The following is a 27,135-nucleotide window of genomic DNA, read 5'->3' as shown; positions in this document are numbered from 1 at the left end:
GTGGGGTTGGACCCAGGGCTGAGGCAGGCACCCCCCTCCTTCCCACCTCAGTGGGTCATGCCCAGGGCAGCAGCAGCAGGGGAGTGACTGGACGGTGCCCTCGGAGGAGACGATGCCTTTTCCAGTTACAACGCAGGGATCACAACAAACACAGCTGCCACAGAAGCATCGTGGCATTACCTCTCCCAACAGCTTAGCAGCCCCCAAGGAGACTGACTTACACAGGAAAGAACTGAGACTCTGAAGCCTTTGGGGGTTTTTGAAGAGGAAGAGGAACTGCAGCACAGAATTTTAATTTGGGGAAAATTAAATAACCTGGTAAAAGAGTGGATACAAGAAATCAGTGAAAGCAAGAATCTTCCACAGTCTGTAATTGATAATGTTGGGGGGAAATTTTTTACATTTGGATCTTATGGATTAAGAGTACATACAAAAGGTGCTGATATTGATGAGTTGTATGTTGCACCAAGACATGTTGATCGAAGTGACTTTTTCACCTCATTCTATGATAAGTTGAAATTACAGGAAAAAGTAAAAGATTTAAGAGCTGCTGAGGAGGCATTTGTACCAGGTATCAAACTGTGTTTTGCTGGGATAGAGATTAATATTTTGTTTGCAAGATTAGCACTGCAGACTATCCCAGAAGACTTGGACTTAAGAGATGACAGTCTGCTTAAAAATCTAGATATAAGATGCATAAGAAGTCTTAATGGTTGCAGGGTAACTGATGAATTTTTACATCTAGTACCAAACATAGACAATTTCAGGTTAACCCTGAGAGCTATCAAACTGTGGGCCAAACACCACAACATCTATTCCAATATATTCGTTTCCTCGGTGTTTCCTGGGCTATGCCAGTAGCAAGAACTTGCCAGCTTTATCCAAATGCAATAGCGTCAACTCTTGTACATCAATTTTTCTTGATATTTTCTAAACGGTATGTATTTAGAGCATATTAAAATAAAATTGATTGTAGACACTGAAAAAATACATACGTACATACATACATACAGCCCAGAGCAGCACTGCTCTAAATCTCTGTGGCATGTGGCCCCTAGGCTTCTGCTTTACACTTGTGCATGCTACTAGAAAAGGCAGCATTTGGAAACACATTCCCTCACAGCCAAAATCCTTCCCGTCAAGTAATGACTGGAGAACCATTTCAGAGGCAAAGGCATGACAGTTAATGGGTGTTAAAAAATAAATCAAATGGGATGGAAACAAATGCACAATGTGAATGAACATATCCCTCAGATATCAGACTTTGAATAGGCACAAGCAAACAAAACTTTGGGTCTCAGCTATTGAGTGTGTCCCTTTCCTTCTCTGGGAGGCCACATAATGTCACTTCTGTGCTCAGACTCTTAGGATGACTCCCTTGTTAATGATAAGTGATCGCCCAAGTTAATGATGAGTGGTAAGTGCAGCCAACTCTACGGTCTGAGACACCACAAAATGCACACCTATCCCACTGAGGAGAGGACATCACTTATAACAGGTCAGCCTGATAAAACTCCATATCCAGTTCTCAAAGCCACTCTGGGTTTGATAAATCCATGTTACTAGGATGTAAAGAACATCCATGAGAGCAAGGACTTTATTTTACTCACTGCCATATCCATCTCCAAGAACAGTGCTTTGCATGTAGTAGGCACTTGAAAAATATTTATTGGATGGGTGAATGGCTAGTCTGTTCTACTGGAAACACCTGTACAGTGGTAAGAAGTTTGAGCCTATGTAGAAATGAAACTCCTCTAGTATCCAATTAGCTTCCATAAAGCTCAGATTAATATCAATGCTTCCAAGGCAGCAGTTCTAAAAACTCCATGCTGGTTGTATACTACTTTGGATTTGTTTTGTTCCAAGGAAATAGTTCTGATGAAGTAATGGACACTAGGATTTGCTCTGGGGACTAAAGGAACAGGCAAGTCTTAATACAAATGTACCAACCACAACAGCAGAATTCCAGAATGATAATATCAATAAATAGAAGAGGACTTTAGCAGGTTACCCTCCTGATGGCCCTCAGATTATATACAACAATGTCCCTGCTGGTCCAGTTTCTCTGAACAAATGGTTTTGCCTTTTCTCTATATCTTGCCTCACGGAGGTTCCTCTCCCTTCTGTCTGTGGTACAAATCTTGATTAGATCTCATCTGAGCTATCACAATATCATCACAACTGCTCTCCTTACATCTAATCTCTCCTCCCTCCAGTTCATCTCTTATGCTTCCTCCTTTTAAAAACTCTCAGTTCATATTCCCAATATAATGAGATCCAAATACCTCAGCAGGACCCAGAAAGTCCTTCACAAACATGCCTGATCTCCTGACATTTCTTTCTACCCCAGATCCACCACGTTCTTGTGCCTGAATATATACACATATTGCTGTAGCTCTACTGCACCTCCCTCTAGCCCCCATGCCGTTTCCAGCTTCCCTGTCATTACTCATGGAATTTCCTGGGCCTATGATGCTTCCACAGCTTGTCTACCTAGGGCATTCAGAGTTCAAATATTACATCTTTCCTGGATACCCCACTATCTACCATGCCCTCACCAGCACCCACCCTGTCTCCACAGCCTGACACAGAAACCCTCAGAGGCCACCTGACAAAACTGATCCTCCATCTGTGATCTCGGAGCATTTTTGACACCTCTAATGTGGTAGATTTTCTCCAAAAATGGTCACCAATAACCTCCCCCATCCCTTTATGTACATGCCACTCCTCTAGTGTATTTTGCACTCCTTGAATTTTGGCTGGCCTTGTGACTTGACTAGAATCCAGTAGAAGTAACCCTGTGCCAGCTCTGGGACTAAGCCTTAAAAGAAGCCAGACACCAGATAAAGAAGCGTGGACGAGTTTACTATTTGATACAAGACCATGTGGAACAGAACTAAGGAGCCCCCAAGCCATTCCAGCCACCCCAGCTGAGGCAGCAGACATGAGTGAAGCCGTCTTGGGCATTCCAAGTTCCTAGTTCAATGCAGCCGAATGGGTGACCCCATTCAACACCATATGGCACAGACCCACCAGCTGATAACTGATAATTGTTGTTTCAAGGCAGTAAGTTATGGAGTGGGTTATTTCCCAGCAAGGTAACTGAAACGTTTCCTATGGTATATTATAGTTACATATTTGCATGCCTAATTCTCTGCAGCGGGCTAGATTTTCCAAAGGTGACTGCAGCAACATCTCCCATACTCTTCTGCGGTATCCTTGCTATTCTGCCTTCAAGAGGTAAAGTCCAATTCCTCTCCTCTTGAATCTGGGGTGTCCATAGTGACTTGTTTGTAGCCACAGAGTGTGGAAGAAGTAACAGTGCATGAATTCCAAGGATAGTTCAAAAGAGCTCTTTCAGCGTCTACCCTGGTCTCTTGGAAAGCTCTCTCTTTGGATGCCCCTCTTAGGTGTTCCTTTTTGGGGGCAGCTTCCATGCTAGAAGAAACTAAAGCCACATGGAGAGGCCATGTGTAGATGCTCCAATCGACAGCTCCGGCTGAGCCTGCACTTTGAGTTATCCCAACCCAGACACCACATATGGGAGTAAGGAAACCTCTGGATGATTCCAGCCTCAGCCACTCAAGTCTCTTCCAGCTACTGGAATGTTCCCAGCCGAGTTCCCAGATATTGTGGGGCATAGAGAAGCCTACTCCATCATGCCCGGTCTGATTTTCTGAGCCACAGAATCTGTGAGCAAAATAAAACGGTTGTGGTTTTATGTCACTCAGTCTAGGGCAGTTTGTTACCCAAAAACAGGTAACTGGAGCACCTCTCAACCAGACTCTGGGCTCCCTGGAAAGTGGGGAAACACTCAGTCATCATTGTATCCCTAGTTTATAGTATGATACCTAGAGGCACAAAAGAGGCTCTCACCAAATATTTATTGAGTGCAATTGAAAGGTTGGAATGTCTGCTATCTTTTTTTTTAATGTCCAGCTTTATGGAATTCGGGAAATCTACACACTTGGACCAAAAATAACAGAGAAAATATATCTATGCATTAGGTTTATCATGCTATGTTTTGAGGATTCTTACAGAAATGGCTCTTTACTTTTCCTTTCTTCATGGTATGAAATCCTATGGGAGGAGTTGGACCTGGTATTGCGAAGCAAAGTGAAATAGCACAAAATAGAGGAAAGTATTCAGTAAAAAGGAAAATCAATCCAATTCAGTTAAGTGCAAGTCATCTGTTCCCTTTTCCAATCAAAGTGTCTATCCTGTGTTCCTCTGTTCCATTTTACACAAGGGAAAAAATTTCTAAATGCCCTGTGTGCCCATGATTTTCCTCTCCTACCAAATCAAAAGTCAATACCCAAATGCTACTCAACATTACTCTGTAATTTCTTTGGCTCAGTAAGATGTCTGTAACATTGAAAAGTTCTTTTAAAAAGTGTATCTTAGAGACCCAACAAGTGGTGATGTGTTTCCCTGGTAGCACACTAATGTCTTTGTTTTCTGGCTTTGTCAAGGAAAGAGATGCTCAGAGTAAGTGAATTTTCCAGATAGCCTCCCCCAACTCAGAAGACCTTACTTAGAAAGTCTATGAACTCTGCCACCACAGGGAACTGGTCACCCCTGCAGTACCTTGGGCTGAATGAATAAGGTCTGGCCAACCCTTATGTGTCAGTAAATGCAGGGCTATAGCAGTTTCCAATCCTAAATTGCATTAAGGCTGAGGGTTGTGCACACAAACCCTTAGCGCCCCCTGGAGCAAACCCATCAGTGACTAAGATTCCTCCACGGAAAGTGGCATGTACGAAGCAAAATCCACATTCAATAACCTTACTCTTGAGTTTTAACACTATTTATTTACAGACACTAGAATGGTGGAGAACTGGTCCCACCGCTCAAGGCTTCAGGCTCCTTTTAACCCTTGGCAGCCCAACAATGGAAGGGTCAACCCTTTCTAGCCACACTGATCCAGATCCTGTCAAAGGTACTATATCTGAGTCCCCTGAGATGAACAAAAAAGATTTATTCTCCGCTGTACAGACTTGATGTTTCTACTTTCACCATGATTCACTCAGTCAAGGTTCTTACTGACACCATTAAATGCTTAGTTTCCAACTTGATTTGACTTGATTAATTTATTCACTCACATATTCATCCATGCAGGATTTATTCAACACTCACTATGTGCCAGGCCCAGATTAGATGCTGAAAATAGAAAGATGAACAAGACCCGCTCTCTCATCTTAGGAAACTCACCAGCTAGTAAGGATGGGAGACAAGTAAACAAATGATTGGAATATTCCACAACAAACTACAGGCTGGGGGCTATATCCGACCAGCTGCCAATTTTTGTATGTAACATTGTATAGGAACCCAGACACATTCATTTGCTTATATATCAACTATGGTGGACTTCAAACTGCAATAGCAGATCTAAGTCATTGCATTGAAGATGCTGTTGTCTGCAAGGCCAAAAATATTTGCTATCTGGCCCTTTACCGAAAAGGTCTGCTGACTGCATGATAACAGAGATCTGTTCCATATGCAACAGTCCACAGAGGCGGGGATGGGTTGCCAAGGAGCGCCTGCGCAGAGCGGAAGCACGGAGGATCAGCCAGGAATAAGGGCAAAGGCAGCCGATAACAGGCAAAAGGGGAGGGGGGCTTCTGAGAATGGTTAGGTCATGGGGGGAGAACAAAGGTGTGGAGGGAGATGCAGCTGAGAAGGGAGAAAGTGCAGGTCTCCGCAGGTCATGAGGGGGCTGTGTTGGATTCTATCCTGTCAGCAGTGGAGGTTTTCTATAGGGTTTTAAACAGAAGAGGCAACAGAAAATAGATTGAGAAGAGATGAGCAGAAAAACCAATGAAGATTGCATTGCATTGGTCTAAGCCAGAGATAATGACTCAGAAATAAAAAAGGCAGTGGCAGCTGGATGGAGAGGAGGATTTAAAGGTCTCGAAGAAAACAAATTAACCAACGTCAACGTATCACATACATTCAGTGAACACTCTATGTGGTGTAATAACTGCGGTGTCTGAGTAATAACTGCTCTGTTCTAATCCATTCCTGAAAGGCTCAGACAAGGACCATCCTGTACCTGTGGGGCTCAAAGAGGAAAACCTTTGGTCAGCCTTTTTAAAATAATTATAGCTAAATATTGTTCGATGGCCCCTGGTGAAATGAGTGGAACAGGTGACTAGATTGTTGACCACAGGACACTTTTACTCATTATTTGATCACTTCCCCCCCACCCCCGGCTTGCTTTTCCCTTGATGAGACCTGCAGAGCAGGGAGGTGGGTAGGACACTAGGTGGCAATGAGCACAGGCTTTGTATCCAGATTGACCTCAAGCAAGTCCTGAAACATTCACTTCATTGCTCTGTGCCCTTGGGCAAGCTCCTTAACCTTTTGAATCTCAGGATCCTCATCTGTAAAATGAAGATAAAATAGGGTAAGAATGGCCAAGTAGGTGACGTATTGGCAGAAGAATTAAATAGGACAGCACAGGCAGAGTGCTTAGCTCAGGGCTGTAGTTAGTCGAAGTGAACACCAGAACCCTTTAGATCTCAATCAACAGAGAAGCCTCAACCCACCTCAACCAAATAGGTGAGATCCCATTTCTACTGGCACCTAACACAACTGAATAATTGAGGAGCTAAGTACACTTTTTCATGTCTGCTTTCCAAATAGAGTGAAGGCCCCAAGATGTCAAAGTCCATGACTCCACTGGCCTCCTCGGAGCCAGCACAGTGCCAGGACATGGTAAGGGGCCAGACATATTTGTTGAACAAATAAGAGAGTGGGGAGAAGAGGGAGGAAGGAGGGGGAGGGGGAAGGAGAGGAAGAGAAGGAAAGACACAGAACCTCTCCCTGTTCTCCCTCTGCCTCTCAACATCACTGCCCCTAAACCTGGCTGTTCAGAAAGGGAGGAGGGTGGGGATTAAGTGGCTAGTGTGGATGACATGCATCTCTGATCCTTGAAGCCACCTCTTGATGGTCCAAAGTATTCAGACCTTCTACCCAGCTGGGAGCAGCTTCCTTGGACTTCATTTAGCAACAGGCAGTGAATATCTCAAAAAAGGCAGACTTCCCCAGGCCTGGGAATGGAGGGACTGATTAACCAGAAATTCTGGCTGCCAAGGGCCAGGGACCAAGGCAAAGCAGGGCAGAGTAACACTGCAGCTCAAGGGACACAGTTCAGAAATTCATTAAAATCAAATCCTCTTATAAGCAACTTTATTTTTTACAAAAATTTGGGCTTCTAGAAATCTCAGCGGGAGGCCTTGGATTTAGCAATCGGGGTTCATAGCAAATGTAGACTCTAAGGCAGAAAACTCAAATCTAATAATGCTTAAAGCACCAAAACAATTTTTAACCACTCTAATGGAAATCTTTCCAAAATATATTATGTGCCCCTAACTGTGATAAATAGAGTAAACATGCCACAACTTTTCTTGGTGACCAGAGTCACAATGAAGAGTGCTGGTGACTCTACCAAGTTATAGGCATTGTTGATTATTTCTCTAAGAGCCCAGACTTCTAAACTGTTCTAATCTGTAGGAGTTTTGACTCTCTTTCTTGACACTTCTCGTTAGGTGGCTACAATAGGCCTATTAAACTGTTGCACCTATACCAAAATGCACCCAGAATGTTCTACTTGATACTTCTATTTCTACTAACTGTAGCTGCCTCTATTTTCCTCTGCTGCTTCTCATGTTGCCATGGACCGTCTGTAATTCTTCCCATTCCTTGCACTACCCATCTGCCGCCCCTCCAATCTTTGGTTAAAACAAGGAGAAAGCTACAACTTTCCAGAATAAAGGAGAAAACCCACTATCATATGTCAAATTTCAGTTCCGGTCTCTAGAGTTATTGACACTGGTGTAAACTCACATTTATGTATCGAAACAGATGGTTGCCTATGGGACTATCTATAGATGTGTCTAGATACATGGGTCAGTATACACTCATATATATCAGCACACCTGATATATATGTGTGCAGTAATGACATTCCAACAGTAACCAGCACACCTAGGACACAGATCATGGTTTCTAATAGTATTCTTCAGTAAAAGGAACCAGGGTTCCTTGGAGAAATGGTTGATTCTAGAGCTCAAAATATACAGTATGAGCCTGGAGTATCTTGTAGTGCTAGAAAGCAAGGAAACATGTAAAACTTTTAACCCCATAAAACAGGGGCATGTCAAAGGGACAGGGGAACCAACTGAAAGAGCTGATAGGCTGGGACCTGGGATCTGGGACCCTTTGCTGCAGTGCTTGCACCTGGACAAGCGTCTGGTCCAGCAACAAAATACAAAGAAACTATAAAGGACTAAAAATTACTGTGTGCACTGAAGTTTGAGCAAATTCTGGACAATAAGATACAAAAAGACCAAAAAAACCCCCCAAAACACCCAACTGCCACTTCTGAAGAGCCAGGAGAAAAAGCAGGGTACTGCACATGCCCCCTGCACTCAACACCACCAAAGGGGTGGGCAAACCACCTAAGACACCCCTCTGGCCCAAACCCTGGACACACCCCTACCCTCACCCCATATAAGGAACCAGCTCACCTCCCACAGGGGAGACAGCAAGGGAACCTGTTACTTGTTTTCACTTCCCCTGCTGTGGCAGGGGCCCCAATAAAGCCTTGCCTGAATTTCTTGACTGGCCTCTTATCAATTTCTATTGATCGGGGAAGGCCAAGAACCCTGGTCTACTGGTATCAGGGGGAAAGTAACTTTACAGAGGAGAAACATGACTTCAGCCAAGTGATCAAGATCAACATCAACAGTGATGCTGATAATATGTACCCTTGATATGATGTGATAAGGATGGCTCATCCCCTCTGCAGTTTTCATCCCCAACACCCATAACCACAGTGGAATGATGAGAATCGCGTCAGACAAATCCTAATTGAGGAACAGTGTTCAAAACACCTCACCAGTATTCCTCAAAACTGTCGAGGTCATCAAAAACAAGGAAAGCCCAAAAAGTTCACATAGCCAAAAGGAGCCTAAGGACACATGATAACTAAATGACTAAATGTAATGTGGGATGCCTTGGAACCTGGAACAGAAAAGGGACATTAGGGAAGAAGCAAGGAAATTTAAATAAGCTGCTCACTTTAGTTAATAGTATTAATAATGTATCAATATTTGTCCATTCATGTAAACATATGTACTCATCTTACGTAAGATGTGAATAAAAGGGATAACTAGGCCTAGGGTATATGGGAACTCTCTGTACTATCTTGGCAATTTTTCTATAAATCTCAAACTGTTCTACAATGAATAGTTTTTTTTAAGAAAAATTAAGTCACAGGCCTCCAGGCTTGGGAAGGGAGGGTGAAGGGCTCCACTTCCACAGACCCTGCTGTTCTGGGGATGGGGGCTTTTGCCCATCCAGGTACAACCCCTGCCCTCAAGGTGCTGGCTCCTGACAGTGGATCAGGGCAACCTTCATGTCCTTAGAACATGACTCAGGGCTTGAAGGCTTTCAAAAGTCTGTGCAAACAATTATTTCCCATATGCACTATTGTCATATTTATTCTTCTGCAAGCTAACAAGGCTCAGATTCATCAAGGAAGAAAAGTCCACCCAGAAAATGACAAAAACTCATGTGATATTAAGAAGCCAGTTGGTCAGAATTTGTTAGGGAAAGACCACTCCCTGTAGTTCTCATTTACAAGCTTCTCAAACTGGCTCCTAAACTAGCTTCCAGCTAAGAAAATGCGTTAAAACATCCATAAAACAGTATGAATAAGCCCTCCATAACCAAAATCTGATTGATGCTTATAAAGAGAGAGAACACCAAGTACTCCTTAAAAGGCAAAGGGAAGGAGTTTGGTCTTCCATAGACAGCAGAGCCATGAGGTGGGACTGCTTTCTCCCGGGCTCCCATGGGTGGGGAGAGCACTAGGGTCCCCCAGAGTGGCTGTGTTCTCCAGAGACGATGTCAATTCATGGCATGACACGATTTGGCTGCAGCAGGGAAGCTGGACTCCAATGAGTAGAACTCTAGACAGGTAAGTGGGATTCAGTTCTACCCTTTCCCTCTTTGATTAAACCACTCTACTGCTCCAACCAAGAATTTCCTCGTATATAAATGAAGAACAATGAAACTCTTATCCTGACCTACCTAAGTGGCAGATTGTGATAATTAATGAAACATAATCGTACAAGCATAAGGAGATATCTGTTTCTTCAAGACTTTCTGAGTACATAATTTTTTTTTGTAGAATTCTTTGAGAAGTATATCAGGGCTTTAGAGTCAGTGGATGGGCTTTTGTTTTAGCCATGTACTTGACAAACATGCCTCAATCCATGCATTTGTGACATTCACTTCCTCTGGTTATTAATTGCATAAGATCTTATTCATAGACCTCAGCCATGTGCTCTTTTTCCCCATCTTCCAAGCCCTCCTCCTCCTAGTCTGACCCCTCTCCCAGTACCCCTGGGTACATCTGAAATACTGAATTAGCATTCTTACCACAAAGACACATCAAAAAGTCTGGTGGACCAAAAATGTCATATTGTACAGCGTATCTTAAACCATCCATGGATGACTTGCTCAGAAACAGGGAGAATTTCTGGTGATTTTGATCTACACCATCTATCTACCTCATCCACAACCAGACATATTTAATCATATTCGTGGGCTGGCATGCAGGGCCTCCGTGTTGTTCATGTTCTTCTGTGCTCATACTCCCCCGTTTCTAGGGCTTCATTCTGAGTCTCACTTTGGCAACACCTTCCCTCGGTCCTTAGCTCACTCCACCCCCAGGGCTAGCCTGCACAATCAGGCATGTTCTTGGAAGTGGCCAGGAAATTCCTCTCATATCCAGCCAACTGCACCCCCCGCCCCTTTCTTCTCTGCTGTGGTCATTTTGGCTACCTTTTCCCTCTGATACTTTCCACAATGCATACGTAGAGGGCTTTCCTGTTTCCAGTTTTCTTAGCATAAGTGCAGGCAGAGGTAAGAGTGCTTATTTGAGGGGTAGAAATCGCCACTAGAAAAGAAGAGGTCAAAGATCATGAAAAAGGGAAGATCTTCCAGCAAAGTTATGGAAGAAATAGAAGGGACCTGGAGTCTGAAGCACAGGCGGTTGAATTTGAGAAGGAGGGAAGGAGGGAAAGAGAGAGGGGTGAGGATAGAGTGGGGATGATATTAAGACGGTTCATGCGCATACCATTTTAAAATTCTTTAGTGAAAGGAAAAAAGATCCCTGCTGAGACTGCATTTGGGCAAGAATTATGGAAAATAAGAGTAAATTAAGGAATAGCTATTGAGAATGGGATAAAGAACTGATCAGGGGCAAGGGTTAGGATTTCTCCCATCGCATGGCAAGTCTCATTGAGACTGGCTATAACTGCCAAGAACCTGGAATGGCACCTCACAACCATGTTGGGGGGCTTCATAGTATCATGTAGACTTTAAGTGTTTCCACAAAGCTTGTTTAAATAGGTCTGTGACTCAAAAAGTTAGGCCCCATTGCTTTAGACAATCATGTCACTTTCTCTGCCAGAAAGCTTCTCTCCTGGAATGTCTTTCAACCATAGAAGAGTTAAGAAACCACCTCTATCTGGATTTGAAGTAAAAGACATAAGGTACTAGAGGGAAAAGTTTACATTCTCATAACTTTCCTTCATCATGGGCATTATTTTGGTGTGTTGCCAAACACCAATCAGCTCTGGGTAGTGCCTGCGTTCCAGAACAATTCTGTAAGAATATATTATTCTATGAACAATAAACTGTTGTAACATTTCTTAGTTCCAATATCAGACAGAAAAGAATACCACATCACTTGTTCACTTGATTATTTTCTCAGGAACCCAGAGTATTTGATTTATGCTCAACTATTCCTATATCTAAAAACATTTTGGTATTTTATAATCAAGTTTTAATCTTCTAACCTAGATGATTCAGGAAAAATACTTAATCCGTCAAAATAACTCCAAACCATGTGCTTTTCAAATCACCCCCAAAATGGCATATAGTTTCCATCATGTTTGGCTTTGTAAAAGGCTTGGCAATTTATGACCTTTGGCTTACTTCTAATTCCCTTAGCTGTCAATGCTATACTAATGCCATCTTCCAAAGGAGCTCTGGCAGGATTTCACAGGGATGTCTGTGGGTTCAGATTAGCAGGAATAACCAATGAATTTATTAAGTAATATCAATCAGCCTTGAACCTTGTTCCCAAGTGCCCATGTAGTTCACCAGAATTCTATCTTTGAATAGGAAATAAGCTTGATGGAAAAAGAAAGGAAACTAAAAGTATTAAGTGCCCACTAAGAGCCATATTTTACATATATTACCTCATTTAAATTCAGGGCATTATTTATCATACTGTGAGAAAATCATGGTTCAGAGTTTCATAATTTACCTAAGGACACAGCCAAGGATTCGATTTCAGGCAGGTCAACTTCTTAAGCTCATGGTCTTCCCATCACTCCATTCTTTTGATTCCTACTAATGATTGTTAAAGCAAGAGTAAGCATCTCTAAAAGTCTATTCTAACCAGTTTCTACTAGAGATATGACCATACATATAAAATTCACATATATCCCCACTAATAGAGTATGTAAGAACTTGGTCCATCAAAATAGTAATAGTTGGGAAATGTGTCTTTCCCTAAACCACAGGTAAAAAGAATATAAAGAAATAAGTTCTAATAACTTTCCAGACTTAGACTGAGGCTGGAAATTGAAGTTCAGAAAAAGAAAAGGCATATCTAATAGTACACTAAGTGACTAAAAATAGGGAAAATTATCTCAAAGTAAATGTCCCTATGAAGACAGCTTTTCCAGGGTAAGTAGGAATTTATTATTCATATTGTTGGGAATAACTGCCCTTGTCTTGCTTCTATCTTTAGAATGTGCACACATTGTTGAATATAAAACATGTACAGCATGTAATCTTCTAACATAACTCATGTCTGAAGAAGCAAAATAAAACCACCCCTTCAGAAATTCCTTTCTGGCATCTTATTTTGTTTTCAAGAAATCTATTTTTAAAGAAATAGAGGGTTTTACTGTTCAATAGAATAATTTCTTTTTTTACTTCAGTTTATCCCTTAAATTATTTTTACTCTTTGCCACAAAAATGAATACATCTTTATCAATAAAAGACTTTTTAAAATATTTACTTCCTGTTAAATCCTTCCAAATATTCTTCCATGGATTCTGCAAGTGTTTCTCCTTTTCCTTATTGTTTTAAATGCATTTCCTACACACACTTTAAAAAGCCACCAAATCTGTAACAAGTTCTTATTTCTAATTAAAGAAAGGCTGTCAGTCATTCAATAGATATTAGTGAATGTTTACTTTTTGCCCAATGCTGGGGCCTCACATTCTCTATTAGCTTCTATTTGTTTTTGTTTAAACGTTGGCCAAGAGGACACTAATAATTACAAAGTCTGAGATCCAATCCGGATGCCAGATGTGCCAATAATGAGCTGTGTGTCCTTGGACAATGTACTCTGTCTCTCTGGGTCTCAGTTTCTTCTTGTCCAAAATAAAGAGACTATGATACTGTTACGGGCTGAACTGTGTCCTCCCCAAAATTCATATGTTGAAGCCCTACCCCTGGTATTTTATATGTGACTGTATGCGGAGATAGGGGCTTTAAAGAGGTGATTAAATAAAATTGAGGTCATTAAGGTGGGACCTAACCCAAGCTGACTGGTGTCCTTAAAAGAAGAGGAAATTAGGACCCGGACAGTCAGGGAAAAGACCATGTGAGGCAATGAGAAGGCAGCCATCTACACGCCAGGCAGAGAGGCCTCACAAGAAACCAAAGCTGCCAACACACTGCTTTTGGACTTCCAGCCTCCAGAACTGTGACAAATAAATTTCTGTTTTTCAAGTACCCAGTCTGTGGTACTTTGTTACGGCAGCCCTGGCAAACTAACAGATATCTAAGATCCTCTTCAGTTCTACCATCCTGAGATCATCTCTCCCCTCAAGAGAAGTAAAAATATAAAATACTCTAAGTAACAATAGAAGTGTCTGTTAAAGTAACTGCATCTCATTAGTTCTCTAACAATTCACTGATTAACACTAGCAAACCAAGTTCTATATAAAGAATTTTTAAAATTCTTTTTTAAGGCTCAGTTGCTTAATAGAGAAGAACCTTTAAGCGTACAAATTTTAAAATGTTTGTTCCTCCATAAGAAACTATATTAAGCAGTCCCTGTAATTTTACTTCAATACATTTCTGGAGTGAAATTTAGCAGAGGGTCAAGTCCCTCTTAGACCCCATACAAGTGACTGAAGGCACAGAAAGCATCCAGAGCGATGCAGTCACAGCAAATGTGGAACAGGGTGGCCCTACCAGTCCTACTGGACCTCCAGTGATGTTCATATACCCTGAAAAAACTTATAAAACGTATCTAGTTAAGGCTTTTTGTTGTTTTGGTGGAGTGGGTTTTTTAACACCATATTTGTCTCCCTTTCCACATTTCACAGAGGTTCCTCTAATACAGCCTCAGGACTCTGCACTGAAGCAAATGATACCTCAATTGTTAGACTGAGCATCAACTTGCAGATTTCTGAAGGTTTGGACTCGCTGGGTTTAACAGGTTGATAAACTTAAAACAAAGGTGCAATAACTAAAACTGTAAGACAAACACCTATAAATTTGAAGGAAAAGGAGGGTGGCCTGGGTGAGGGTTAGGGGGGTGATATTTTTCTTTTATGAACTGCTAGTCAGGAAATGAGGCTTAAGTGTTGAAGGGATGGTGAAGCAGAGGGGAAGGAGGGATCAGGTAAATGGATTGCAAAAACACCACAGCAAAGGTTAAAAGGTGTGTGCTGAGAAACTGGTTTTAGCAACTGATTCTGTTACACAGAAACAGGAGCCAATAATCTGGGATCCTCTGATATTAACTCGTAAATATCTTAACTGGTGTATTATCTCAAGCAAAACCATCAGAAAACATGTTTTTCTTCTCATTCCTCCAACCTATATTAATATCTTTGAATGACCTCAGACAAATGATCTTGGTACATTTATTACTTGGTGATCATTCCTGATAACCATCACTTTATTATTCCTTTGTTTCAGGTCTTCCCAAATGACATGATTACCCATCCCAGGAGAGCAATAACTGTAAAAAAAAAAAAAAAGAATCAGTAGCAATGCGGTAACATGTAATTGTGTTTGCACGCCATTGTGATTGTATGTCACTACATCAAGACTAGGGGATTTTAAAAGAAAGGGTGTCTGAGAAAGGCCTATGAGTTTTGGTTAGGTCACTATGGTAGTAAAACTGGCTCTAATAGCTGGTCATTTAAAAACTTCCACGGAACTTCATTGCCTTCCAGTGAAATACTTCATTTAATTTCCCCATAATCCATTCCCTCTCCTGCCCATCACACCTTTAATAACCCTACATCATATGCTCATTAATCTTTCTACCTCTACATCATAGAGATTTACATTTTAATATTAGAGCCAGTCATCTTGTTAGTGTGATTTATTGTTTTCCTCTTTGAAAAGTCCATACTCTTTTTCTAAGTACTATAAATAACAAAGCATGGCTCTGGATTGAATAACTGAGCTGTAATTCAGGCTTGGGACTTAGCTGCCATCCCTAAAGCCTCAAGCCACACCCCTGGGGATCACAGTGTCAGCAGAGGCTGGTGATTGAATTATGGCCCTGCAGTCAATCAGGGACGGTACTCTGTTCAAAGTATTTCTACCAATAAGAAGTTATTAATGCTTTGAAATGGAAGTTAGGACTACAGTAGATCAGATGTTAGTTTAATAAGGATAGGTATTTTTTCCTACTTAATGAGGTAGGAGACTTTTTTTTCCTTTTTCTTTAAGAAATAAGTCATAAGCAATAAATATGAGAAAGATCTTAGGTGATCAAACTTTATTGTTATTGTTATTATTTATAATATGGTACAGGGTTCTTTGCAAAACACACCCATTTTTAGACTACTACAAAAAGTAAAAAGAATAAAACAAAAAGAAGAGAAGGAAAGGAAAAAAGAAGGAAGGGAGGAAGGGAGGGTGGTCATTTGAATGCTATCCTAAAGTTCCAATCATCTCATAATTGAATGTCATAATTCTAGACACTGTTGAAGAACTATGGATGTGAACACTTGGCAAACAACAAAGTGAAATGGAACAACTAAATTATAAGCCTTAAGACATTGAGTCAAATAGAGCTGTATATCTTTATTATTCATGTCTCAGGAAAACAGGCCGTAGTTGCAGAATACTGTAAAATTCTGGGGCTCTCCCAAAAGCTATTTTTGAACACTTCTTTCTTAAACACTAGCAGAAGGTTCCATTTTAATTTCTCCAACATTAAGATTTTTGATGATAAATGTTATTAGAAAAGATTATTTCAGAAATACAACACAATCTGTTTCCATCTGCAGAAAAAAGGCTCTTATAACCAAATAACTCACCTGAGAAAGTATTCTTACTTTTGGGCAGGGGTCCTTAATGACAGACCTTTTTAAGAATCTGATAAATGCTGTAGACTTTGCCCCAGAAAAAAAAATGACATCAACAAACAACACCTCTCTCTCTGTCTCTCTCTCTCACATGCACACACACCACACACACACACACACAAACCTACACAGATGCACTACTTCTCACAAACAAAATATTGCACATTTTGGGGGATTCATGGCCTCAGATAGGAACCCTTGCCCAATGTAGTAAACTGTGTGTTTAAAAGGAAACAAATCGGGCTTCCCTGGTGGCGCAGTGGTTGAGAATCTGCCTGCTAATGTAGGGGACACGGGTTCGAGCCCTGGTCTGGGAAAATCCCACGTGCCGCGGAGCAACTAGGCCCGTGAGCCACAACTACTGAGCCTGTGCGTCTGGAGCCTGTGCTCCGCAACAAGAGAGGCCGCGATAGTGAGAGGCCCGCACACCGCGATGAAGAGTGGCCCCCGCTCGCCGCAACTAGAGAAAGCCCTCGCACAGAAACGAAGAATCAACACAGCAATCAATCAACTAATCAATCAATCAATAAATCTTTAAAAAAAAAAAAAAGGAAACAAATCTTTCTGTAGTTTTCACATAGATTACATCTGATTTTTATCAATTAACAAAATACACAATGCTTGATTTGCAGATTGGAATCAAATTAAATTCCACAGGGAGCTAAACTTTATCAAGTGTTCTAGAAAAGAAAAATGTATCTCATTTCAGAGGACCAAAACGTTTGATACATGGGCCTGTTTGACGCTACTCCTAATCAGTTCTATGAAAACGTTCTTGACGGGAAAGCGTAACATAATAATCTAAGAGTTCGTGTCTTTTTATTGCCAGTATGCAAGTGAAATAAATCATAGGAATAACTAATGCTATTATATTCATAATGAAATAATAGATGTAATTGAAAATATTCTTTGCATCCCATTTTTGTCATCGGAAAATACGCATACTTATAAATCAATCTAATAATGTAACTATTTTAGATAACAAGCCTTTGATAAGAGCCTAACATTGTATAGTGCACGTTATAAGCTTACTAACTCGTACTTACATGCCCAGAGTCAAAAAGAAATGCAGATGAAACCATAATACGCTTCTTTAATGAACTCTGCTTTTCTTCCAGCAATTCACATGCACTATACTACTTTCTTTCCTTACAAATTTTCTAACCATTGGTGGAAATACCTCATTTTATCTTTATTCTTTTGTTTCACTGCCCTTTTCATCATACGTGTGTGTATGTGTATGTGTGCACACGCATAGATTATAAAGGATCTGAGAGTGATATATGCTGAAGGTAATTTTTTCCATAGCCTCTGTTAAGTAACATGAGAGAAGTGGTCCAAGTGCCAGGGAGGAAGCTACGGGTGTGACCAGGTGACCAGCTGGAGTCCATTCCTCACATCATTCAAGGTCTTTGAGATGTGCAGTGACAGATGCCCTTGATGTCTTTCCTTTGCTATGACTCATACTCAGTGCCCAGGGTTACTTTGTCAAGTTTTCCTTCTTTATCCGGACTCGGAGTCATTTTAAGTTTCATTCAAGATGGGGGAGTTTTTAAAGGCAACTAACTCTGCCAAACCTACTATCACAGTGAATTGAGCGTTCTCCATTTAAAATAAACTGGAAAACACTTCATTCCTGTGGCAAGAATGTCCCCATCCAGTAAATGTCAAAGATAATCTGTGCTCACCCTGAGTGAGCCAAGTTGAAGCCTCCACATTTCACTGGATTGTAAGGCATCCCGGGATTCCCAGTCTGCATACCCAAATGACCCAAAGTTGCTCTTCTACCTTTCAGAAATTAAAACTTACCACTCTATAAAAAAATGCACATGGGAAAAAATCAAATAAGAATGCAGGAATTAAGTTTTGACATTTTATCCTTGATTCTATGATCCAGGGAACTGTCTCCCATTTACCACCATCACAAATGAGCAGCCCTGTTGAGAATCAAAGAATCAGGATGGTGTCTAAAATCTATCAGGCTTAAAGTGTTTTGAGTTCTTGTGAGCCCATGTTCCTTGGAACTTTGTGGGAATTCTCAGAGACCAGTGTTTAAAGGGCACCCAGAAGAATGTTTGCTTCAAAGTGATTCTTTTCCTGTGGAATTGCCTATCACTGTTCTATTTGATTTAGTCGAAGTTCTCATTTTGAGATTAGCATGTGCATGAAGTACTACCCCACACTTACTGAGTGCTTTCTTTCTCTATGCAAAGTCCCACATATAGCATTTTCCTTATTAAAGCTTCACAAATCTGGGAAGTAACAATATTAACTTCATTATAGAGATAATGAGAAATCTTCCATGATCTTTAGTTCCTTTTCCATTTATTCTTTTAACTCCACTATTCCCTCCTGTACTCTGGAACAGTCTAATTGGAAAATTAAATCCAGAGCCATTTTCACCTGAAATCATAGTTTGATGCTGGATTACCCTAACTTTTTTGGTTCCCAAATTACATTATAGACTTATCTTTCTAGTGATGTGGAAACCCCTCCAAGTACTGCACAAATAAAACTGCTAGTTAAAATACAGAATCATGATTTTAATGCATGGATAAGTTGGCTAGAGAGTAAGGGAATTAATTCCTCAGATGTCAGAAATGATGAGAAAGCATAAATCCTCAGGGGTAAGTAAATGCTGGAGCCAGCATCTGTCTGGGAGATACATGCCAATCATTAGTGCTCTGAGCAGGGCAGGCTTCAGGTCACAGACACCAACTTAAAAGCCAGGACCTCTGGGGACCAGTTTTCTCAGTGGGTGAAGTATCAATAGAATAAAATCCACTCCATGGAAGGAGACAATGCCAATACCTGCCCCCCTCTGCCTCTCCCACTGAGAATTAATTCCTAACCTCAAGCCACACTCACTGAGGACAGATATGGGGGCCTGAATTTATGCCACCTACATGGTCAAAGAGCAAACAAACAAACAAAAAAATCTAAACCAAAAATATAGTTTAAAATGGCCTCACATGACAGTGCCCTCATGTGCCCACTAGACAGAGGCAAAGGAAAGTCAGCTCAGAAGGAATGCTCTTGCAAACAGGCATACAGGTCAAAGCAGAGCTCACAGGACTTCCCTGGTGGTCCAGTGGTTAAGACTCTGAGCTTCCACTGCAGGGGGTACAGATTCGATTTCTGGTCTGGGAACTAAGATCCCACATGCCAAAGGGTGCGGCCAAAAAAAAAAAAAAAAAAAAAGAAAGCAGAGCTCACAATCAACAATCAAAGGGTATTAGAAGCACACAAATGATACCACACAAGTACTATCCTTGAGCCAGTAGACACGTATAGAACATGGCACCCAGCGACTGGAAAATGCATTCTTTTCAAGCACACAAAAACATTTACAAAAATTAAACAAGAAGTAGACCCAATAATTCTCAACAAATTTCAAAGATTCTATAGCATGAAGACCACACTTTATAACAACAAAATTAAGTTAGAAATTGAGAAGAAAGTAGTAACTAAAAACACACTTGTATTAGGAAACTGAAATATATGCTTGTAAATAATACACATGTCAAAGAAATGTTAAAATAATAAAAAATGCACAATCATGAAAAACACTTATCAAACTTGGAAATGACACTTGGAAAAATGTGAAGCCTTACATGTTTGTATTAAAATAAATAAGTTGAAATAACTGACCTATGCATCAACTTAAAAAGCTAGAAAAAGAAAATCATGTAATAAACCCCAAAGAAAATAGAATAAATGGAATAAATATGAGCAAAAATTAATTAAATACAAAACAGTGACACATTAGAGTAAATCTAATAACTAAACGTTTGCTTCCTTTTTTGCTAAGTCTAGTAGAATTGATACATCTCTTGCAACATTTATCAAGAACAATATAGAGAAGGCACAAATAAACAGTATTAAGAACTAAAAAGATTATAACTCCACGTTTGCAGCATGGATTATAAAGATAATAAAAGAATATAACGAACAACTTTTTGTTAACTTGTAAACATTGAAAAATGTTAGGCCGTAAAGCAAATGTCCACAAACTTCAAAGAATCTGTACCAAATAGACCACTTAAAATATAGGTAAAATGAAATATTCTCTAAAAATATATAAATTTACACACTACTTCAAGAAGAAATAGAAATCCTGACTTTTCCTCTATTGATTAAAAAAATTTACTCCAGAATTACAAATCTTTACACACAAAATAAAACACCAGGGCCAGATTATTTTAAACATGATGTCTACCAAATACTGAAAGAACAAACATTTACAAACATTTCCATTTTTACAAACTCTTTTGGAGAATAAAAAAAGAGGGAATATTTCTCTGTTTATTTTATGAAGCTAGTATAGCATTGATACCAAAACCAAAGACAGACAAGAAAGTAAAACTGCAGGCCTATCATAAACATAAATTCAAAAAGTCTAAGCAAAATATCTGCAAAGCAAACCCAGAAATGTATAGAAAATGTATGTTTATCTAAATACATGAAGAATAGGCATTAAATAGCTTTTTAAACATTTAGTAAAAACTCCTAGTAAACTAAAAATAACTTCCTAACCCTACAATAAATCCACAACAAACCTATAGTGAAATATTGGTCTTTCAGATCAGGAATAGGACAAATTTTTGGCCAACACCACTATATTAGAGATCGTCACCATTGTATTGGAGAGCCTAGCCAGAAAAATCATGCAAGAAAAATAAATAAATATCATCCATTTTACATGTATTAAAAAGGAAGAGATAAAATTGGCAGAATTTATAGGTGATAAGAGTATACATGGACCCAGCCATGTCTAACAAAACTATCTTGAACTTTTCAGTTATGTGTGCCAATAAATTACCACAAGAAAGAGTATACATGGAAAATTTTTTTAAATGTGCACAAGTTTTTTTTAAATTAATAGGAGAGTTTAATAAAGTTGTTGAGTTCAGAATCAATTCTTAAATATCAATTCAATTAAGCTGTTAAAAACTAAAACAATGTATCCCATGATCAATAAATATGAAAATATATGTTATTTACAATGATATATAACTTTATCAAACACTTAGGAGTCAATCTAACAAACATGTGCAAGACCTTTAGTGAAAAATTATACAACTGTATTGAGAGAAATTGAAGACTTATCTATTACTATTTATTATTGTTATACAACAAACCACCAAACTTAGGTGTTTAAAATAACAATCACTTTATTTTGACCCATTTTCTGTGGGTAAGGAATTCAGAAAAGAAAAAAGTCTTGTCTCTGCTTCATGATGTCTAGAGCCTAAGCTGGGAACACCTGAAGGCTGGGAATGACCCTATAGTTGGGCACTAGAATTATCTGAGGATTCGTTCACTCACATGCCCGGCCCCTGGGCTGGGAGGACTTGAAGTTAGTACTGCTGACAGGAACATCTACTTGTGGTTTCCCCATGTACTTGACTTTCTTACAGCATGGTAGCCTCATGGGAGGATTTCAGGTCCATCCGTTGGAAGGCTCAGCTTTATTAAACTACCAGTTCTCTCTGTATTGACTTGTGGATTCAATGCAATCTCAATCAAAATTACAGTAAGTATTGTATGCGCCTGTGTGTAACTCAACAAGCTGATTCTGATAATTATACAGATGTGTAAAGAATCAAGGCACTCTTGAGAAAGAAAAAGGAGGTAGGAAGATCTGCTCTACTAAATATAAAGACTCATAAAATTATAGCACATATGATAGCGTAGAATTATCCCAGGGAAAAACAAGTAGGCCAGTGGAACACAAATGAGAGCCCAGGCTGGCCAAGGGATGGGCTGCGCCCACAGCATCCAAGTCTCACAGAATGGCATGATCTACTGCGAGGATTTGGAAGAGTCCAACTCACCCCGCCAGACCACCAGCATGTCGCAGGGCCCCACGGCCCCCCTGCACAGCCTCTTCATCCAGACTGAAACTGCCGATGCCATCCCCCCGAGCCGTGCGTCCTGGCCCCCCGGTGCCGCCTGCAGCCACAGGGCCCATAGTGAGCTGGGCAGCGGCAGCAGCGTGGGTGCCACGGCCCCCGCAGCAACCACCTGCAGGGGCCAGAGTCGCCACTGCTGCAGCAGCGCAGACCAAGACCCAGATCAGCTACACCAGCGCCAAGAGGGATTACATTAAAAAAAAATCATCCGGACAGTGACTGGAAGGCGCCTCAGCGCTCAAGCAGGTTTTTTTGTTTTTTTTTGTTTCTTAATTTATTTATTTTATGTATTTATTTTTGGCTGTGTTGGGTCTTCGTTGCTGCACGCGGGCTTTCTCTCTAGTTGTGGCAAGCGGGGGCTACACTTTGTTGCAGTGCGTGGGTTTCTCATTGCGGTGGCTTCTCTTATAGCAGAGCACAGGCTCTAGGCGCGCGGGCCTCAGTAGCTGTGGCTCACGGGCTCTAGAGACCAGGCTCAGTAGTTGTGGCGCACGGGCTTAGATGCTCCACAGCATGTGGGATCTTCCCAGACCAGGGCTCAGCTCGAAACGTGTCCCCTGCATTGGCAGGCAGATTCTTAACCACTGTGCCTCCAGGGAAGCCCTCAAGCAGGTTTTTGCGTGGATGTAAGTTTTCAACTTTTTGAGTCAATACCAAGGAGTGCAATTGCTGAATTGTATGGCAAATCTATAGTGAGAAGTCAGACTATAACCGGAACACTGCTAAGGAAACTCGGAATCTGACAAGAGAAGATAGATAATCTGAGGAAGTGTCCTTCAACCATAAGCCGTGTGGCTGACAGGTGTTTGGTGCTCCGGCCAGGTGTCAGGCCTGAGCCTATGAGGTGGGAGAGCAGAGTTCAGGACACTGGACCAGCAGAGACTTCCTGGCCCCACATAATATCAATCAGAGAGAGCTCTCCAAAAGATCTCTGTGTCAATGCCAAGACCCAGCTCCAATCAACGACGGGCAAGCTCCAGTGCTGGACAGCCCAAGACAAACAACTAGCAAGACAGGAACACAACCCCACTCATTAGCAGAGAGGCTGCCTAAAACTATACTAAGTTCACGGACACCCCAAAACACACGACCAGACGTGGTCCTGCCCACCAGAAAGACAAGATCCAGCCTCATCCACCAGAAGACAGGCACCAGTCCCCTCCCCCAGGAAGCCTACACAACCCACTGAACCAACTTTACCCACTGGGAGCAAACACCAGAAACAACGGGAACTATGAACTTGCAGCCTGTGAAAAGGAGACCCCAAACACAGTAAGTTAAGCAAAATGAGAGGCAGAGAAACACACAGCTGATGAAGGAACAAGGTAAAAACCCTCCAGGACAAACAAATGAAGAAGAAATAGGCAGTCTACCTGAAAAAGAATTCAGAGTAATGATAGTAAAGATGATCCAAAATCTTAGAAATAGAATGGAGAAAATACAAGAAACGTTTAACAAGGACCTAGAAGAACTAAAGAGCAAACAAACAATGATGAACAACACAATAAATAAAATTAAAAATTCTCTAGAAGGAATCAATAGCAGAAAAACTGAGGCAGAAGAACGGATAAATGACCTGGAAGATAAAATAGTGGAAGTAACTGCCACAGAGCAGTATAAAGAAAAAAGAATGAAAAGAATTGAGGACAGTCTCAGAGATCTCTGGGACAACATTTAATGCACCAACATTCAAATTATACGGGTCCCAGAAGAAGAAGAGAAAAAGAAAGGGACTGAGAAAATATTTGAAGAGATTATAGTTGAAAACTTCCCTAACATGGGAAAGGAAACAGTCAATCAAGTCCAGGAAGCACAGAGAGTCCTATAAAGGATAAATCCAAGGAGAAACATGCCAAGACATATTAATCAAACTATTAAAAATTAAAAACAAAGAAAAAATATTAAAAGCAGCAAGGGAAAGGCAACAATTAACATACAAGGGAATCCCCATAAGGTTAACCACTAATCTTTCGGCAGAAACTCTGCAAGCCAGAAGGGAGGGGCAGGGCATATTTAAACTGATGAAAGGGAAAAACCTACAGCCAAGATTACTCTACCCAGCAAGGATCTCATTCAGATTCGACAGAGAAATTAAAACCTTTACAGACAAGCAAAAGCTAAGAGAATTCAGCACCACAAAACCAGCTTTACAACTAATGCTAAAGGAACTTCTCTAGGCAGGAGACACAAGAGAAGGAAAAGACCTACAATAACAAACCCAAAACAATTAAGAAAATGCTAATAGGAACATACATATCGATAATTACCTTAAATGTAAATGGATGAAATGCTCTCAACAAAAGACACAGACTGGCTGAATGGATACAAAAACAAGACCTGTATATATGCTGTCTACAAGAGACCCACTTCAGACCTAGGGACATACACAGACTGAAAGTGAGGGGACAGAAAAAGATATTCCATGTAAAGGGAAATCAAAAGAAAGCTGGAGTAGCAATTCTCATATCAGACAAAATAGACTTTAAAATAAAGACTATTACAAGAGACAAAGAAGGCACTACATAATGATCAAGGGACCAATCCAAGAAGAAGATATAACAATTGTAAATATTTATGCACCCAACATAGGAGCACCTCAATACATAAGGCAAATGCTAACAGCCATAAAAGGGGAAATTGACAGTAACACAATCATAGTAGGGGACTTTAACACCCCACTTTCACCAATGGACAGATCAACAAAAATGAAAATAAATAAGGAAACACAAGCTTTAAATGACGTATTAAACAAGATGGACTTAACTGATATTTATAGGACATTCCATCCAAAAACAACAGAATACACTTTCTTCTCAAGTGCTCATGGAACATTCTCCAGGATAGATCATATCTTGGGTCACAAATCAAGCCTTGGTAAATTTAAGAAAATTGAAATTGTATCAAGTATCTTTTCCAACCACAATGCTATGAGACTAGATATCAATTACAGGACAAAAACTGTAAAAAATACAATCACATGTATGCTAAACAATGTGCTACTAAATAACCAAGAGATCACTGAAGAAATCAAAGAGGAAATCAAAAAATACCTAGAAACAAATGACAATGAAAACACAACGACCCAAAACCTATGGGATGCAGCAAAAGCGGTTCTAAGAGGGAAGTTTATAGCAATACAATCTTACCTCAAGAAACAAGAAACATCTCAAGTAAACAACCTAACCTTACACCTAAAGCAATTAGAGAGAGAAGAGCAAAAAACCCCCAAAGTTAGCAGAAGGAAAGAAATCATAAAGATCAGATCAGAAATAAATGAAAAAGGAATGAAGGAAATGATAGCAAGGATCAATAAAACTAAAAGCTGGTTCTTTCAGAAGATAAACAAAATTGATAAACCATTAGCCAGACTTATCAAGGAAAAAAGGGAGAAGTCTCAAATCAACAGAATTAGAGGGGCCTCCCTGGTGGCGCAGTGGTTAAGAGAATCCACCTGCCCATGTAGGGGATAGGGGAAGATCCCACATGCTGCAGAGTGACTAAGTCCGTGCGCCACAACTACTGGGCCTGCACTTTAGAGCTCGCGAGCCACAACTACTAAGCCTGCGCTCCTAGAGCCCATGCTCCACAAGAAGAGAAGACACTGCAGAGAAGCCTGTGTACCACAATGAAGAATAGCGCCCACTCTCCACAACTAGAGAAAGCCCGTGCACAGCAACGAAGACCCAACGCAACAAAGAATAAAAAATAAATAAATAAAAATGAAAAAAAATTTTTTAAAGTTTAAAACAAAAACAGAATTAGAAATGAAAAAGGAGAAATAACAAGTGACACTGCAGAAATACAAAGGATCATGAGAGATTACTACAAGCAACTATATGCCAATGAAATGGACATTCTGGAAGAAATGGACAAATTCTTAGAAAAGCACAACCTTCTGAGACTGAACCAAGAAGAAATAGAAAATATAAACAGACCAATCACAAGCACTGAAATTGAGACTGTGATTAAAAATCTTCCAACAAACAAAAGCCCAGGACCAGATACCTTCACAGGTGAATTCTATCAAACATTTAGAGAAGAACTAATACCTATCCTTCTCAAACTCTTCCAAAATATAGCAGAGGGAAGAACACTCCCAGATTCATTCAATGAGGCCACCATCACCCTTATAGCAAAAACAGACAAAGATGTTACAAAAAAAGAAAACTACAGGCCAATATCACTGATGAACACAGATGCAAAAATCCTCTACAAAATACTAGCAAACAGAATCCAGCAGCACATTAAAATGATCATACACCATGATCAAGTGGGGTTTATCACAGGAATGCAAGGATTCTTCAATATACGCAAATCAATCAGTGTAATACACCATATTAACAAACTGAAGGGAAAAAACCATATGATAATCTCAATAGATGCAGAAAAACCTTTCAACAAAATTCAACACCCATTTCTGATAAAAAGTCTCCAGAAAGTAGGCAAAGAGGGAACTTACCTCAACTTAATAAAGGACATATATGACAAATCCACAGCCAACATCATTATCAATGGTGAAAAACTGAAACCATTTCCACTAAGATCAGGAACAAGACAAGGCTGCCCAATCTCACCAGTAATATTCAATATAGTTTTGGAAGTTTTAACCACAACAATCAGAGATGAAAAAGAAACAAAAGGAATCCAAATGGGAAAAGAACAAGTAAAACTGTCACTGTTTGCAGTTGACATGTTACTATACATAGAGAACCCAAAAGATGTTACCAGAAAACTACTAGAGCTAATCAATGAATTTGGTGAAGTATTAGGATACAAAATTAATGCACA

The 27,135-nt window shown here is 40.3% G+C and overlaps 1 long non-coding RNA gene and 1 pseudogene across 6 annotated transcripts in view; one reads left to right on the top strand and one right to left on the bottom strand.

Annotated features, from left to right (window-relative positions):
- The window catches only part of LOC103002909 (uncharacterized), a 324,489-nt gene that overhangs the window by 105,493 nt on the left and 191,861 nt on the right, over nucleotides 1–27,135 (bottom strand). The window lies entirely within an intron of this gene.
- Nucleotides 113–959, top strand: LOC103002633 (poly(A) polymerase alpha-like; annotated as a pseudogene).

The sequence above is a fragment of the Balaenoptera acutorostrata genome, chromosome 14, assembly GCF_949987535.1.
Source record: "Balaenoptera acutorostrata chromosome 14, mBalAcu1.1, whole genome shotgun sequence".
Classification (NCBI taxonomy): domain Eukaryota; kingdom Metazoa; phylum Chordata; class Mammalia; order Artiodactyla; family Balaenopteridae; genus Balaenoptera; species Balaenoptera acutorostrata.
The sequence above is the reverse complement of the archived record's forward strand: the minus strand, read 5'-3'. Positions and strand labels throughout refer to the sequence as shown.